This window comes from Somniosus microcephalus, chromosome 16 (genome assembly GCF_052327205.1).
Source record: "Somniosus microcephalus isolate GS21.2 chromosome 16, FLI_Smic_1.0, whole genome shotgun sequence".
Lineage (NCBI taxonomy): Eukaryota > Metazoa > Chordata > Chondrichthyes > Squaliformes > Somniosidae > Somniosus > Somniosus microcephalus.
The window spans coordinates 51,272,883-51,289,786 of NC_141002.1; the positions used below are offsets into that span (position 1 = coordinate 51,272,883).

At 48.4% G+C, this 16,904-nt stretch overlaps 1 protein-coding gene across 2 annotated transcripts in view; it reads left to right on the plus strand.

Moving 5' to 3' along the window:
• The window catches only part of syn3 (synapsin III), a 479,656-nt gene that overhangs the window by 437,104 nt on the left and 25,648 nt on the right, over positions 1-16,904 (plus strand). The window lies entirely within an intron of this gene.

Consider the following 16,904-nt stretch of genomic DNA (forward strand, 5'->3'; position numbering starts at 1 on the left):
TGGTGGCGGCCCTAAGATCAGAGTGCTGCACATGCTATCCTGTTCCTGTCCCGATCCTCCCCACTGCCATTGAAGGGCCAGGCCAAAACGGCAACCGCTTGAAACCGGCAGCAGCCTTATTGCAGTATACAAATATGGGTCCTATGACCCCGATTGCAATTTTGACGTATGCTCCACCGATTTGTATCTAGCAGTGAGCAGCCTAACCAGCAGTGGTTAAAGGGGCAGCTGGAGGCCGCGCACAAAACACAGGAAACATCTATTTTTTTTGGTGGGGCCAAGAGGAATACAAAAATATAAACTGGGCTGCTGCCAGTTGTCTGAGGCCTCTGCTGGGATCACCATCTACACCCCACCCAGCGTGGGAGCCAGTTGATTTCCTGCCCTCCCAGAACCGGTGAACTGCAGCCCGAGGACACCCCACTGAGTACTTTGCTCAAACCAGGTCAAGGCGAGCACTACCACTTGTTGCTTCCTTGAAACATTGGGACATAAATCTATCGTGCAGTACACTTACCAACTCTTGATTCTAAAGCAATTCAGTTTTTTCCCAGTTTATATTGAAATCTCCCATTAAAACAACGTTCCTCTTCTCACATACCCTTCCTATCTCTTCATAGAGCAAATTATCTGCCTTATGCCAAGCTGAGGGTCTGTAAACGTACCCCGAGTGTAGTTTGGAATTCTTTCACACTAGAGATGTCTGCCCAGAGTAGCTTATTCTATAGCTATTCCCCTTCCACAGGATTCATTGGGGGAAAAATTGAGTCGCGCCTCCTTTGGGGTTCTAACTTCACTACTTTTAGCGCCCCGAAAAAATTAGCACCCCCGCAGCTGAAATTGAGTGGTAGCACCCCAAGAGGGAAGTGGGGTGCTACTGGAAGTGCGCCGCCTCCCTCTTGGGGCGCTGCGAAGGAATATCGCGGTGCTACGTGCCACGGTATTGCAGGCCTTCCTCCCCGGGATCGGAGTGCCAGCAAAAGAGCCTGGCACTCAAGAGAAGTGCCGGACTCATGGAGCACAGCCGGCACTCCGCGGGGTGGTGGGGCGCTCAGGAGGCCGGGAACAGCAGTGGAGACGGGTGCTGGCAGGTGGCCAGCAACAAAAATGGCCGCTTGGCACCTCGCCTTTAAATAGCGCCGCCCAGCCGCAGATAGGCCCCCCTGACCCCATCGGGCATAGCGTCCGGCAGTAAGTCAGGGGGCGCTACCGAAGATCGCAGCCGGGGCGCGAGCAGGGCGCTGCGCACAGCGGTGACATCATCACCGGCGCGCAGCGCCGCGGGGCGCTAATGGTTACCACCGCTGCTAACCTCCCGCTGAATTTCGCGGGAGGCGTTGGTGGCGCCGCGCCCTCTTAGGGCGCTAACGGGAGGCGCAAAGCAACCGAGTTTTTCCCCTATTATGTTTACATCCCAGGTGTCCCTGAATATAAGTCTACGTCACCTCCTTTCTTTGTCCACACTGTCTTTTCTAAACACTTTTTCCCTTTGAAAGTTGTCTTCACTTCCATCCTCATTATTTAGCCATGTTTCTGATATTCGCACTACATCGTAGTCCCCTATTGCCACATTGGCCTCCAGTGCTGGCACACTTGTTCCTAATGCTTCCTAGCGTTCATGTATATAAATGTTATTATACATCGAACGCCTTTCAAGTCCAGGTGGATGTCAAATGAGGACAGAATTGTTTTTGGCTATGATGTCCTCCACCATCAAGCTACTTGCCAGATTAAATCAACATCTTCACGATAGGAGGGGCAAAAAAAGGAAAAAAAAATCCTGCATTGAGTTTGTGGACTACAAATTTGTGTGATGGCAATGTACAGTATGGGTCCCACAGGAAACAGTAGTGCTTGTCTGCCATCTTGTGGCAGGATTGGCAAACATACTCAAACAAAAGAGAAAAACTCAAATGATGCACCTCCTGCTCACACAACTCAGAGGTCCTCCTTTCACAATGCTTGAATAGTATGTGACAATAGAGTACAGCTGGAGGCAACTGTAACTGGAACAGATGTTTCCCAAAATTGACTCCAGTGGTTTTGTTGGCAGCACAGAAAGAACAGGAGAGATTACAGTGAAGGACCAATGTCGTGTCCGATTTCCCATTGTATAATATATGTTGCAACAGCCTGGTTCAGTAAGTGGTGGGTAACTGTTTTTGAATAAGAGGCATAGTTCTAGGTAATAACACTGCCTAGAAACAAGGCCTGCAGGAATCAGAAGCAGTGTGTGATGTGAAGGTTTGGTACTGGTGTTCTATGCAACCATTTAGTTTGACTTTTTGAGCTCTTGGCATAAAAATGGAGGTCTGATGTTAAGCATTAGCAACTATTGTGGTGTTGCTGCAGTTATATGCCTGGATAGCACTGCATCCAGTGTTCTTACAGTGCAAATGGCAGGAAACATGGATCGTTTGGATGTCATATGGATGGGTGGAAAGAGGCGGGGATGCAATGGATGTTCCCGAGTTGGTTTCCAGCTCCATCCACCCAGACCTATTGAAAGATCGGCATTAGGAAGTGGAAAGTCTAGGCTACAATCTTGTAGAGGATAAACAAGCCAAAACTGACTGATGTTGGAACACAGAGAATGCCAGCCTCGTCAAATGCATTGAGCTGTTTAGTTCAGGACTGAGTCCAGGAGCAACAGGAACGTTAACTTGTTGAGCGTAACAAGTGAAATTGTGTTTTTGTGGATTCCCATTTGCCTCAACATAAATCAGATGGGATTATTATTCCCAGATCTTAATGTTTGTAACTGAAGGTAGTTTGTAGTCCTTATAGAGTAGAAGTGAGTGGACAACAATGCAGTCAGTCTGTGTAAATAGTTATTGACTAGTTATTGTGAGCACTGTATATAACACATCATTTGATTACTCAACGTTCAATTCAGTCCATATTTACTTGCAGTGATTCCGTTGCTGCAGATCTTTTAAATGGAGAGTTAACCACATATTAGGGCAGGGTTGTACTTTTACTGTCTCATGAACTGTATGCACCACTTTTGTGGCTGAAGTGTGGCCCTTTATTAAGACGCCGTTGCTCACACACACGCTAGCAAAGGAGCAAACTGGAAGCAATGTTGCCGCTATTGGATGTTATTGCTATTGTCATAATTGCAAAAACAAATAGCATTCATAGAGCATCATTAACATAGTAAATATCCCAGGGCACTTCAAACAAAGCACCAACCTACCAATCGATGAGTCACATGGAGTGAAGGGCCCGTCGCTGGTTTATCTTGAGATAATTCATGCTTGGATGAGTTTCACAGACATTATAATGTTTTTCAGTGCAATAGCAGAGCATCACAATTCCCAGCAAATGCACAAAGTAAGGACACTGATTAAAAAATGATGGAACTGTGGGAGAATGGAAGACATGCAGCCATTCAGCTCCTCAATAATCCCTTCCCTTCTCTGTGCTGGCTCCTATCCCCTTGCACTGAAAAACGATTCCCAAGAACGAATTAGTGGCATCTTCTAAACTTCATCTAAATATTACGTACTGCATAGAAACTGAAACAGATGAAGTGAGACAAGGAGAGAGTTAATTAGAGAAAGACAAGGGAAGAAAAAGTGTATGAGAGCAAATGAGAGAGGGACATAGAGAATGCACCCATTTTCAGCTATTTTGTTTTTATTGACGTACAGTGTCATAACGGATAAGAAGTTCCCATAACGCAATTATGTAATTTTATAAGAAATGTTGTGCAAGTTGAAGTCATGTAATTGGTTTTTTTTTCTTTAGCTTATTCCTCTTGTAAGGAAATGCATAACATGAGAACCTGTTCATCAGACCAAATACACACCACAGATGGCACTTCGAGCAGATTTGTTATCCATAATCTAAAATAAATATTTCCCTCAATCAATTTTCACTAACATACTTCAAGAAACATTTTGAGTCACATCAGTGACCTACAAGGTGCCTCAAACACAATGTACAATATTGTTCAGCATCTTTGGTATGTCCAGGAGAAGGAGAAACTTCAGAGGTGGCAGCATGTGGACTTTTCCCATTACATTACTGCCTTATCTCCTGGTATCTATATCCTGTTCCACTGAAAGATTAGCCTATGCTGTGGTGTCAACAAGGGTGGAAAAAGCATTACTTTACTCTTGGATCTGTTTTAAGTATGTGGGACTTAGCAAGCAATCATTCCCAGAAACAATACGCGAGAAATCATTCCCAGAAACAATACGCGAGAAATCATTCCCAGAAAAAATACGCGAGAAATCATTCCCAGAAAGCCAATGGTTCTACCACACTACAAGGAGTAGCTATGTTGTACAGTACTTCTATTTTATAGATGTGCCACAATTCATAACATTGGTGGCTTAGGGCTCCTTTAGTAACAGAGAGCCCTTTTATAGAACCTTTTTCTAGATCACTATAACATTTTGTGCTGCGCGACATGTTGCTATGACTTCCTCTCCAATATACAAACCATAAAAGCTTACTAGATGGGAGCAGGAAGTTGCAAAAGGACATACGCAGATTAGGTGAGTGGACAATGATTTCTTGCATATTGTTTCTGGGAATGATTTCTTGCTAAGTGGCAGGTGGAGCTCAATGTCAGGAAGTGTGAGGACATCTAGGGAACGGTAGCGTAGTGATAATGTCACTGGGCTAGTAATCCAGAGGCCTGGACTAATGATCCGGAGATGTGAGTTCAAATCCCACCACGGCAGCTGGGGAATTTAAATTCAGTTAATTAAATAAATCTGGAATAAAAAGCTAGTATCAGTAATAGTAACCATGAAACTATCAGATTGTCGTAAAAACCCATCTGGTTCACTAATGCCCTTTAGGGAAGGAAATCTGCCGTCCTTACCCGGCCTGGCCTATATGTGACTCCAGACCCACAGCAATGTGGTTGACTCCTAACTGCCCTCTGAAATGGCCCAGCAAGTCACTCAGTGGAAACTAACCGCTACAAAACAAAATAATAAGAATGAAACCGGACGGACCACCCGGCATTGACCTCAGCACCGGCTACGGACACGGCAACGGCACGCCCAGCCCAGTCAACCCTGCAAAGTCCTCCATCTGGGGACTTCTGCCAAAATTGGGAGAGCTGTCCCACAGACTAGCCAAGCAACAGCCTGACATAGTCATACTCATAGAATCATACCTTTTAGCCAATGTCCTGAACTCCTCCATCACCATCCCTGGGTATGTCCTGTCCCACCGGCAGGACAGACCCACCAGGGGTGGCAGCACAGTGGTATACAGTCGGGAAGGAGTGGTCCTGGGAGTCCTCAACATTGATTCCGGACCCCATGAAGTTTCATGGCTTCAGGCCGAAGCATGGGCAAGGAAACCTCCTGCTGATTACCACCTACCGCCCTCCCTCAGCTGATGAATCAGTACTCCTCCATGTTGAACACCACTTGGAAGAAGCACTGAGAGTAGCAAGGACACAGAATGTACTCTGGGTGGGGGACTTCAATGTCCATCACCAAGAGTGGTTCGGTAGCACCACTACTGACCGAGCTGGCCGAGTCCTGAAGGACATAACTGCCAGTCTGGGACTTGGTGGTGAGTGAACCAACAAGAGGGAAAAATCTACTTGACCGCGTCCTCACCAATCTACCTGTTGCAGATGCATCTGTCCAGGACAGCATTGGTAGCAGTGACCACCGCACAGTCATTATGGAGACGAAGTCCAGTCTTCACACGGAGGACACCCTCCATCGTGTTGTGTAGCACTATCACCGTGCTAAATGGGATAGATTTAGAACCGATCCAGCAGCTCAAAACTGAGCATCCACGAGGCGCTGTGGGCCATCAGCAGCAGCAGAATTGTATTCCACCACAATCTGTAACCTCATGGCCTGGCATATCCCTCACTCTACCATTACCACCAAGCCAGGGGACCAACCCTGGTTCAACAACGAGTGTAGAAGAGCATGCCAGGAGCAGCACCAGGCATACCTAAAAGTGAGTTGAGAAGCTGCAACACAGGACTACATGCATGCTAAAAAGCAAAAGCAGCATGCTATAGACCGGGCTAAGCAATCCCACAATCAACGGATCAGATCAAAGCTCTGCAGACTGCCACATCAGTCGTGAATGGTGGTGGACCATTAAACAACTAACGGGAGGAGGAGGCTACAAGAATATCCCCATCCTCAATGATGGTGGAGCACAGCACGTGAGTGCAAAAGACGAGGCTGAAGCATTTGCAACCAACTTCAGCCAGAAGTGCTGAGTGGATGATCCATACCGGCCTCCTCCCAAGGTCCCCACCATCACAGAAGCCATTCTTCAGCTAATTCAATTCACTGCACGTGATATCAAGAAACAGCTGAGCGCACTGGATACAGCAATGGCTATGGACCCCGACAACATCCCGGCTATCGTGCTGAAGACTTGTGCTCCAGGGGGGCTTTTGGCAGATACAAAGGACTAAAGACAGAGGAAGCCCTAGAGGAGTATAAAAAGTGCAGGGGGATACTTAAAAAAGAAATTAGGAGAGCGAGGAGGGGCCATGAAATAACACTGGCGAGCAAAATAAAGGAAAATCCTAAGGTGTTTTATAAGTATATTAAGGGCAAGAGGATAACTAGGGAAAGAGTAGGGCCCATTGGGGACCAAAGTGGCAATCTGTGTGTGGAGCCAGAAGATGTAGGTGGGGTTTTAAATGAATTTTTTGCACCATTGTTCACTATGGAGCAGGACGATGTAGACATGGAAATCGGGCAGGAGGACTGTGATATACTTGAACATATTAGCATCAAGAGGGAGGAGGTACTAGTGGTTTTAGCAGGCTTAAAAGTGGATAAATCCCCAGGCCCGGACGAGATGTATCCCAGGCTGCTGTGTGAGGCAAAGGAGGAGATTGCAGGGGCTCTGACACAAATTTTCAGACCCTCTCTGGCCACAGGGGATGTGCCAGAGGACTGGAGAACAGCTATCGTAGTACCATTATTCAAGAAGGGTAGTAGGGATAAACCAGGGAATTACAGGCCAGTGAGCCTAACATCAGTGGTAGGGAAATTATTGGAAAAAATTCTGAGGGACAGAATTAGTCTCCACTTGGAGAGGCAAGCATTAATCAGGGATAGTCAGCATGGCTTTGACAAGGGAAGATCATGTCTGACCAATTTGATTGAATTTTTCAAGGGGGTGACTAGGTGTGTGGATGAGGGTAGTGCAGTGGATGTGGTATACATGGATTTCAGTAAGGCTTTCGATAAAGTCCCGCATAGGAGACTGGTCAAGAAGGTAAGAGCCCATAGGATCCAGGGTGCCTTGGCACATTGGATCCAAAACTGGCTTAGTTGCAGAAGGCAGAGGGTGATGGTCGAAGGTTGTTTTTGTGACTGGAAGCCTGTGTCCAGTGGGGTACCGCAGGGATCGGTGCTGGGTCCCTTGCTGTTTGTGGTCTACAGTAATTATTTGGATGTGAATGTAAAAGGTATGATCAGTAAGTTCACAGATGACACGAAAATTGGTGGGGTGGTAAATTGCGAGGAGGGTAGCCTCAGTCTGCAGGACGATATAGATGGGTTGGTCAGATGGGCGGAACAGTGGCAAATGGAATTTAACCCTGAAAAGTGTGAGGTGATGCATTTTGGAGGGACTAACAAGGCAAGGGAATACACAATGAATGGTAAGACCCTAGGAAAGACAGAGGATCAGAGGGACCTTGGTGTGCATGTACATAGATCCCTGAAGGCAGCAGAACAGGTGAATAAGGTGGTTAAAAAGGCATATGGGATACTTGCCTTCATTAGCCAAGGCATAGAATATAAGAGCAGGGAGGTTATGATGGAGCTGTACAAAATGCTGGTTAGGCCACAGCTGGAATACTGTGTGCAGTTCTGGTCGCCACACTATAGAAAGGATGTGATTGCTTTGGAAAGGGTGCAGAGGAGATTCACCAGGATGTTACCTGGGCTGGAGCGCTTCAGCTATGAAGAAAGACTGGACAGGCTGGGGTTGTTTTCCTTGGAGCAGAGAAGGCTGAGGGGGGACCTGATTGAGGTGTACAAAATTATGAGGGGCATAAGGGTAGATAGAAAGGAACTTTTTCCCTTAGTAGAGGGGTCAATAACAAGGGGGCATAGATTCAAGGTAAGGGGCAGGAGGTTTAAAGGGGATTTGAGGAAGAACTTTTTCACCCAGAGGGTGGTTGGAATCTGGAACTCACTGCCTGAAAGGGTGGTAGAGGCAGGAACCCTCACAACATTCAAGAAGCATTTGGATGAGCACTTGAAATGCCATAGCATACAAGGCTACGGACCAAATGCTGGAAAATGGGATTAGATTAGACAGGGCTTGATGGCCGGCGCGGACACGATGGGCCAAAGGGCCTCTTTCTGTGCTGTATAACTCTATGACTCTAACTAGCTGCGCCTTTAGCCAAGCTGCTCCAGTACAGCTACAACGCTGGCATCTATCCGACAATGTGGAAAACTGCCCAGGTATGCCCTGTCCACAAAAAGGACAAATCCAACCTGGCCAATTACCGTCCCATCAGTCTACTCTCAATCATCAGCAAAGTGATGGAAGGAGTCATCGACAGTGCTATCAAGCGGCACTTACTCACCAATAGCCTGCTCACTGATGCCCAGTTTGGGTTCCGCCAAGACCACTCGGCTCCCGACCTTATTACAGAAATATTTCCCTCAATCAATTTTCACTAACATACTTCAAGAAACATTTTGAGTCACATCAGTGACCTACAAGGTGCCTCAAACACAATGCACAATATTGTTCAGCATCTTTGGTATGTCCAGGAGAAGGAGAAACTTCAGAGGTGGCAGCATGTGGACTTTTCCCATTACATTACTGCCTTATCTCCTGGTATCTATCTCCTGTTCCACTGAAAGATTAGCCTATGCTGTGGTGTCAACAAGGGCGGAAAAAGCATTACTTTACTCTTGGATCTGTTTGAAGTATGTGGGACTTAGCAAGCAATCATTCCCAGAAACAATACGCGAGAAATCATTCCCAGAAACAATACGCGAGAAATCATTCCCAGAAACAATACGCGAGAAATCATTCCCAGAAACAATACGCGAGAAATCATTCCCAGAAAGCCAATGGTTCTACCACACTACAAGGAGTAGCTATGTTGTACAGTACTTCTATTTTATAGATGTGCCACAATTCATAACATTGGTGGCTTAGGGCCCCTTTAGTAACAGAGAGCCCTTTTATAGAACCTTTTTCTAGATCACTATAACATTTGTGCTGCGCGACATGTTGCTATGACTTCCTCTCCAATATACAAACCATAAAAGCTTACTAGATGGGAGCAGGAAGTTGCAAAAGGACATACGCAGATTAGGTGAGTGGACAATGATTTCTTGCATATTGTTTCTGGGAATGATTTCTTGCTAAGTGGCAGGTGGAACTCAATGTCAGGAAGTGTGAGGACATCTAGGGAATGGTAGCGTAGTGATAATGTCACTGGGCTAGTAATCCAGAGGCCTGGACTAATGATCCGGAGATGTGAGTTCAAATCCCACCACGACAGCTGGGAAATTTAAATTCAGTTAATTAAATAAATCTGGAATAAAAAGCTAGTATCAGTAATAGTAATCATGAAACTATCAGATTGTCGTAAAAACCCATCTGGTTCACTAATGCCCTTTAGGGAAGGAAATCTGCTGTCCTTACCCGGCCTGGCCTATATGTGACTCCAGACCCACAGCAGTGTGGTTGACTCCTAACTGCCCTCTGAAATGGCTGAGCAAGTCACTCAGTGGAAACTAACCGTTACGAAACAAAATAATAAGAATGAAACTGGACGGACCACCTGGCATTGACCTCGGCACCGGCTACAGACATGGCAACGGCACACCCAGCCCAGTCAACCCTGCAAAGTCCTCCATCTGGGGACTTCTGCCAAAATTGGGAGAGCTGTCCCACAGACTAGTCAAGCAATAGTCATACTCACAGAATCATACCTTTTAGCCAATGTCCTGAACTCCTCCATCACCATCCCTGGGTATGTCCTGTCCCACCGGCAGGACAGACCCACCAGGGGTGGCAGCACAGTGGTATACAGTTGGGAAGGAGTGGTCCTGGGAGTCCTCAACATTGATTCCGGACCCCACGAAGTCTCATGGCTTCAGGCCGAAGCATGGGCAAGGAAACCTCCTGCTGATTACCACCTACCGCCCTCCCTCAGCTGATGAATCAGTACTCCTCCATGTTGAACACCACTTGGAAGAAGCACTGAGAGTAGCAAGGACACACAATGTACTCTGGGTGGGGGACTTCAATGTCCATCACCAAGAGTGGCTCGGTAGCACCACTACTGACCGAGCTGGCCGAGTCCTGAAGGACATAACTGCCAGTCTGGGACTTCCAACAGGTGGTGAGTGAACCAACAAGAGGGAAAAATCTACTTGACCTCGTCCTCACCAATCTACCTGTTGCAGATGCATCTGTCCAGGACAGCATTGGCAGCAGTGACCACCGCACAGTCATTATGGAGACGAAGTCCAGTCTTCACACGGAGGACACCCTCCATCGTGTTGTGTAGCACTACCACCGTGCTAAATGGGATAGATTTAGAACCGATCCAGCAGCTCAAAACTGAGCATCCATGAGGCGCTGTGGGCCATCAGCAGCAGCAGAATTGTATTCCACCACAATCTGTAACCTCATGGCCTGGCATATCCCTCACTCTACCATTACCACCAAGCCAGGGGACCAACCCTGGTTCAACAACGAGTGTAGAAGAGCATGCCAGGAGCAGCACCAGGCATACCTAAAAGTGAGTTGAGAAGCTGCAACACAGGACTACATGCATGCTAAAAAGCAGAAGCAGCATGCTATAGACCGGGCTAAGCGATCCCACAACCAACGGATCAGATCAAAGCTCTGCAGACTGCCACATCAGTCGTGAATGGTGGTGGACCATTAAACAACTAACGGGAGGAGGAGGCTACAAGAATATCCCCATCCTCAATGATGGTGGAGCACAGCACGTGAGTGCAAAAGACGAGGCTGAAGCATTTGCAACCAACTTCAGCCAGAAGTGCTGAGTGGATGATCCATACCGGCCTCCTCCCAAGGTCCCCACCATCACAGAAGCCATTCTTCAGCTAATTCAATTCACTGCACGTGATATCAAGAAACAGCTGAGCGCACTGGATACAGCAATGGCTATGGACCCCGACAACATCCCGGCTATCGTGCTGAAGACTTGTGCTCCAGGGGGGCTTTTGGCAGATACAAAGGACTAAAGACAGAGGAAGCCCTAGAGGAGTATAAAAAGTGCAGGGGGATACTTAAAAAAGAAATTAGGAGAGCGAGGAGGGGCCATGAAATAACACTGGCGAGCAAAATAAAGGAAAATCCTAAGGTGTTTTATAAGTATATTAAGGGCAAGAGGATAACTAGGGAAAGAGTAGGGCCCATTGGGGACCAAAGTGGCAATCTGTGTGTGGAGCCAGAAGATGTAGGTGGGGTTTTAAATGAATTTTTTGCACCATTGTTCACTATGGAGCAGGACGATGCAGACATAGAAATCGGGCAGGAGGACTGTGATATACTTGAACATATTAGCATCGAGAGGGAGGAGGTACTAGCGGTTTTAGCAGGCTTAAAAGTGGATAAATCCCCAGGCCCGGACGAGATGTATCCCAGGCTGCTGTGTGAGGCAAAGGAGGAGATTGCAGGGGCTCTGACACAAATTTTCAGACCCTCTCTGGCCACAGGGGATGTGCCAGAGGACTGGAGAACAGCTATCGTAGTACCATTATTCAAGAAGGGTAGTAGGGATAAACCAGGGAATTACAGGCCAGTGAGCCTAACATCAGTGGTAGGGAAATTATTGGAAAAAGTTCTGAGGGACAGAATTAGTCTCCACTTGGAGAGGCAAGCATTAATCAGGGATAGTCAGCATGGCTTTGACAAGGGAAGATCATGTCTGACCAATTTGATTGAATTTTTCAAGGGGGTGACTAGGTGTGTGGATGAGGGTAGTGCAGTGGATGTGGTATACATGGATTTCAGTAAGGCTTTCGATAAAGTCCCGCATAGGAGACTGGTCAAGAAGGTAAGAGCCCATGGGATCCAGGGTGCCTTGGCACATTGGATCCAAAACTGGCTTAGTGACAGAAGGCAGAGGGTGATGGTCGAAGGTTGTTTTTGTGACTGGAAGCCTGTGTCCAGTGGGGTACCGCAGGGATCAGTGCTGGGTCCCTTGCTGTTTGTGGTCTACATTAATTATTTGGATGTGAATGTAAAAGGTATGATCAGTAAGTTCACAGATGACACGAAAATTGGTGGGGTGGTAAATTGCGAGGAGGGTAGCCTCAGTCTGCAGGACGATATAGATGGGTTGGTCAGATGGGCGGAACAGTGGCAAATGGAATTTAACCCTGAAAAGTGTGAGGTGATGCATTTTGGAGGGACTAACAAGGCAAGGGAATACACAATGAATGGTAAGACCCTAGGAAAGACAGAGGATCAGAGGGACCTTGGTGTGCATGTACATAGATCCCTGAAGGCAGCAGAACAGGTGAATAAGGTGGTTAAAAAGGCATATGGGATACTTGCCTTCATTGGCCAAGGCATAGAGTATAAGAGCAGGGAGGTTATGATGGAGCTGTACAAAATGCTGGTTAGGCCACAGCTGGAATACTGTGTGCAGTTCTGGTCGCCACACTATAGAAAGGATGTGATTGCTTTGGAGAGGGTGCAGAGGAGATTCACCAGGATGTTACCTGGGCTGGAGCGCTTCAGCTATGAAGAAAGACTGGACAGGCTGGGGTTATTTTCCTTGGAGCAGAGAAGGCTGAGGGGGGACCTGATTGAGGTGTACAAAATTATGAGGGGCATAAGGGTAGATAGAAAGGAACTTTTTCCCTTAGTAGAGGGGTCAATAACAAGGGGGCATAGATTCAAGGTAAGGGGCAGGAGGTTTAAAGGGGATTTGAGGAAGAACTTTTTCACCCAGAGGGTGGTTGGAATCTGGAACTCACTGCCTGAAAGGGTGGTAGAGGCAGGAACCCTCACAACATTCAAGAAGCATTTGGATGAGCACTTGAAATGCCATAGCATACAAGGCTACGGACCAAATGCTGGAAAATGGGATTAGATTAGACAGGGCTTGATGGCCGGCGCGGACACGATGGGCCAAAGGGCCTCTTTCTGTGCTGTATAACTCTATGACTCTAACTAGCTGCGCCTTTAGCCAAGCTGCTCCAGTACAGCTACAACGCTGGCATCTATCCGACAATGTGGAAAACTGCCCAGGTATGCCCTGTCCACAAAAAGGACAAATCCAACCTGGCCAATTACCGTCCCATCAGTCTACTCTCAATCATCAGCAAAGTGATGGAAGGAGTCATCGACAGTGCTATCAAGCGACACTTACTCACCAATAGCCTGCTCACTGATGCCCAGTTTGGGTTCCGCCAAGACCACTCGGCTCCCGACCTTATTACAGCCTTAGTCCAAACATGGACAAAGGAGCTGAATTCCAGAGGTGAGGTGAGAGTGACTGCCCTTGACATCAAGGCAGCATTTGACCGAGTCTGGCATCAAGGAGCCCCAGTAAAACTGAAGTCAATGGGAATCAGGGGGAAAATGCTCCACTGGCTGGAGTCATACCTAGCACAAAGGAAGATGGTTGTGGTGTTTGAAGGTCAATCATCACAGCCCCAGGACATCGCTGCAGGAGTTCCTCAGGGCAGTGTCCTAGGCCCAACTATCTTCAGCTGCTTCATCAATGACCTTCCCTCCAACATATGGTCAGAAATGGGATGTTCGCTGATGACTGCACAGTGTTCAGTGCCATTCGCAACTCCACAGATAATGAAGCAGTCCATGCTCGCATGCAACAAGACCTGGACGACGTTCAGGCTTGGGCTGATAAGTGGCAGGTAACATTCGTGCCACAGAAGTTCCAGGCAATGACTATCTTCAACAAGCGAGAGTCTAACGACCTCCCCTTGACATTCAATGGCATTACCATCGCCGAATCCCCCACTATCAACATCCTGGGGGTCACTATTAACCAGAAACTTAACTGGACCAGCCACGTAAATACTGTGGCAACAAGAGCAGGTCAGAGGCCAGGTATTCTACGACGAGTGTCTCACCTCCTGACTCCCCAAAGCCTTTCCACCATCTACAAGGCACAAGTAAGGAGTGTGATGGAATACTCTCCACTTGCCTGGATGAGTGCAGCTCCAACAACACTCAAGAAGTTCGACATCATCCAGGACAAAGCAGCCTGCTTGATTGGTGCCCCATCCACCACCTTAAACATTCACTCCCTCCACCACCGGCGTACCGTGGCTGCTGTGTGTACCATCTACAAGATGCACTGCAGCAACTTGCCAAGACTTCTTCCATCTAGAAGGACAAGGGCAGCAGGCACATGGGAACACCACTATCTCCAAGTTCCCCTCCAAGTCACACACCATCTTGACTTAGAAGTATATCGCCGATCCTTCATCGTCGCTGGGTCAAAATCCTGGAACTCCCTACCTAACTGCACTGTGGGAGTACCATCGCCACACGGACTGCAGCAGTTCAAGAAGGCGGCTCACCACCACCTTCTCAAGGGCAACTAGGGATGGGGAATAAATGCTGGCATTGCCAGCGATGCCCTGATCCCATAAACGAATTTTTAAAAATCCAAGAATGACAAATCGGAATATTTTCTACATTTTTTTTTATTTGTTCCTGGGATGTGGGTGTCGCTGGCAATGCTAGCATTTCTTGCCCATCCATAATTGCCCTTGAGAAGGTGGTGGTGAGGTGCCTTCTTGAACCGCTGCAGTCCATGTGGTGAAGGTACTTCCATAGAGCTGTTAGGGAGGGAGTCCCAGGATTTTGACCCAGCGACTATGAAGGCGATATATTTCCAAGTCAGGATGGTATGTGACTTGGAGAGGAACTTGGAGGTAGTGGTGTTCCCATGCGCCTGCTGCCCTTGTCCTTCTAGGTGGAAGAGGTCGCGGGTTTGGGAGTTGCTGCAGTGCACCTTTTAGATGGCATACACGGCAGCCACGGTACGCCGGTGGTGGAGGGAGTAGATGTTTAAGGTGGTGGAGAGAGTGAATGTTTAAGGTTGTGGAGGGAGTGAATATTTAAGGTGGTGGAGGGAGTGAATGTTTAAGGTGGTGGAGGGAGTTAGGCCTAGAAATTCAGTGGGCTGCGCCACCTGTTAGCACCTTAAGAGGGCGCTAGGTGGGCCGGAAGCCACTGGCCATGCCTCCCGCTAAATTTAGCGGGATGCTAATGGCGGCGCTAGCCGTTAGCGCTGCGCCGCTACCGATGATGTCATCGGTGTGCGCAGCACCCCGCTACCGCCCCGATCGCGATATTTAGTTGCGCCCCCTGCTTTAACGCCGGACGCTATTTGCGAACGGTTCAAGGGGCCTACCTGCGGCGGTAGAGGCGCTAATTAAAGGAGGTGCAGGGCGGCCACTTTTTTTGCTGGCCGCCTGCCAGCACCTCTCCGCGCTGCCGTCCCCGGCCTCCTGAGCGCCCCCCCCCCCGTGGAGTGCCGACTGCGTTCCAAGAGCCCGGCACTTCTCCTCGGTGCTGGGCTCTTTTGCCAGCACTCGCGATCCTCGATCGCTCTGCACAAGGCCCCTCCCCTTTAAGAAGGGGAGGAAGGCCTGCAGTACCGCAGCGCGCCGCGTCACAGCGTGTGGTGCTGCGGCACGTTGCGCAGCGATATTCAGCTGCAGCGCCCCAAGAGGGAAGCAGGGCGCCTCCAGTAGCGCCGCGCTTCCCTCTGGGGTGCACAAAGTGAATTTCCGGCGGGCGGCCGCGACTACTTCCGGACGCTACATTTGGCGCCCTGGTGTGGCTGGCGCCCCAAACGGGGCGCTACTGAATTTCTAGGCCTAAATGTTTAAGATGGTGGATGGGTTGCCAATCAAGCAGACTGCTTGTCCTGGTTGGTGTCGAGCTTCTTAAGCTCTCTCATGGAGTTGGATCTGCACTCATCCAGGCAAGTGGCGAGCATTCCATCACACTTCTGACCTGTGCCCTGGGAAGTCAGGAGGTAAGACACTCGCTACAGAATACCTAGCCTCTGACCTGCTCTTGTAACCACAGTATTTATGTGGCTGGTCCAATTAAGTTTCTGGTCAGTGGTGATCCCCAGGATGTTGATGTTGGGGGATTCGGCAATGGTAATGCCGTTGAATGTCAAGGGGCGGTGGTTAGATGCTCTCTTGTTGGAGATAGTCATTGCCTGACACTTGGGTGGCGCAAACATCACGTGCCACTTATCAGACCAAGCCTGAATGTCGTCCAGATCTTGCTGCATGGGGGCGTGGACTACTTCATTATCTGAGGAGTTGCGAATGGAACTGAACACTGTGAAATCATCAGCGAACATCCCCATTTCTGACCTTATGATGCAGGGAAGGTCATTGATGAAGCAGCTGAAGATGGTTGGGCCTAGGGCACTGCCCCGAGGAACTCCTGTAGCAATGTCCTGGGGCTGAGATGATTGGCCTCCAACAACCACAACCATCTTCCTTTGTGCTAGGTATGACTCCAGCCAGTGGAGAGTTCCCCCATCCCCCCCCCCCAGGATTCCCATTGACTTCAGTTTTACTAGGGTTCCTTGATGCCACACTCGGTCACCCCACCTCCAGAATTCAGCTCTTCTGTCCATGTTTGGACCAAGGCTGTAGTGAGGTCTAGAGCCAAGTGGTCCTGGCGGGACCCAAACTGAGCATCAGTGAGCAGGTTATTGGTGAGTAATTGCCGCTTGATAGCACTGTCGACAACAACTTCCATCACTTTGCTGATGACTGAGAGTGAACTGACGGGGTGTTAATTGGCCGGATTGGATTTGTCCTGCTTTTTGTGGACAGGACATACCTGGGCAGTTTTCCACATTGTCGGGTAGATGCCAATGTTGTAGATGTACTGGAACAGCTTGGCTAACATAA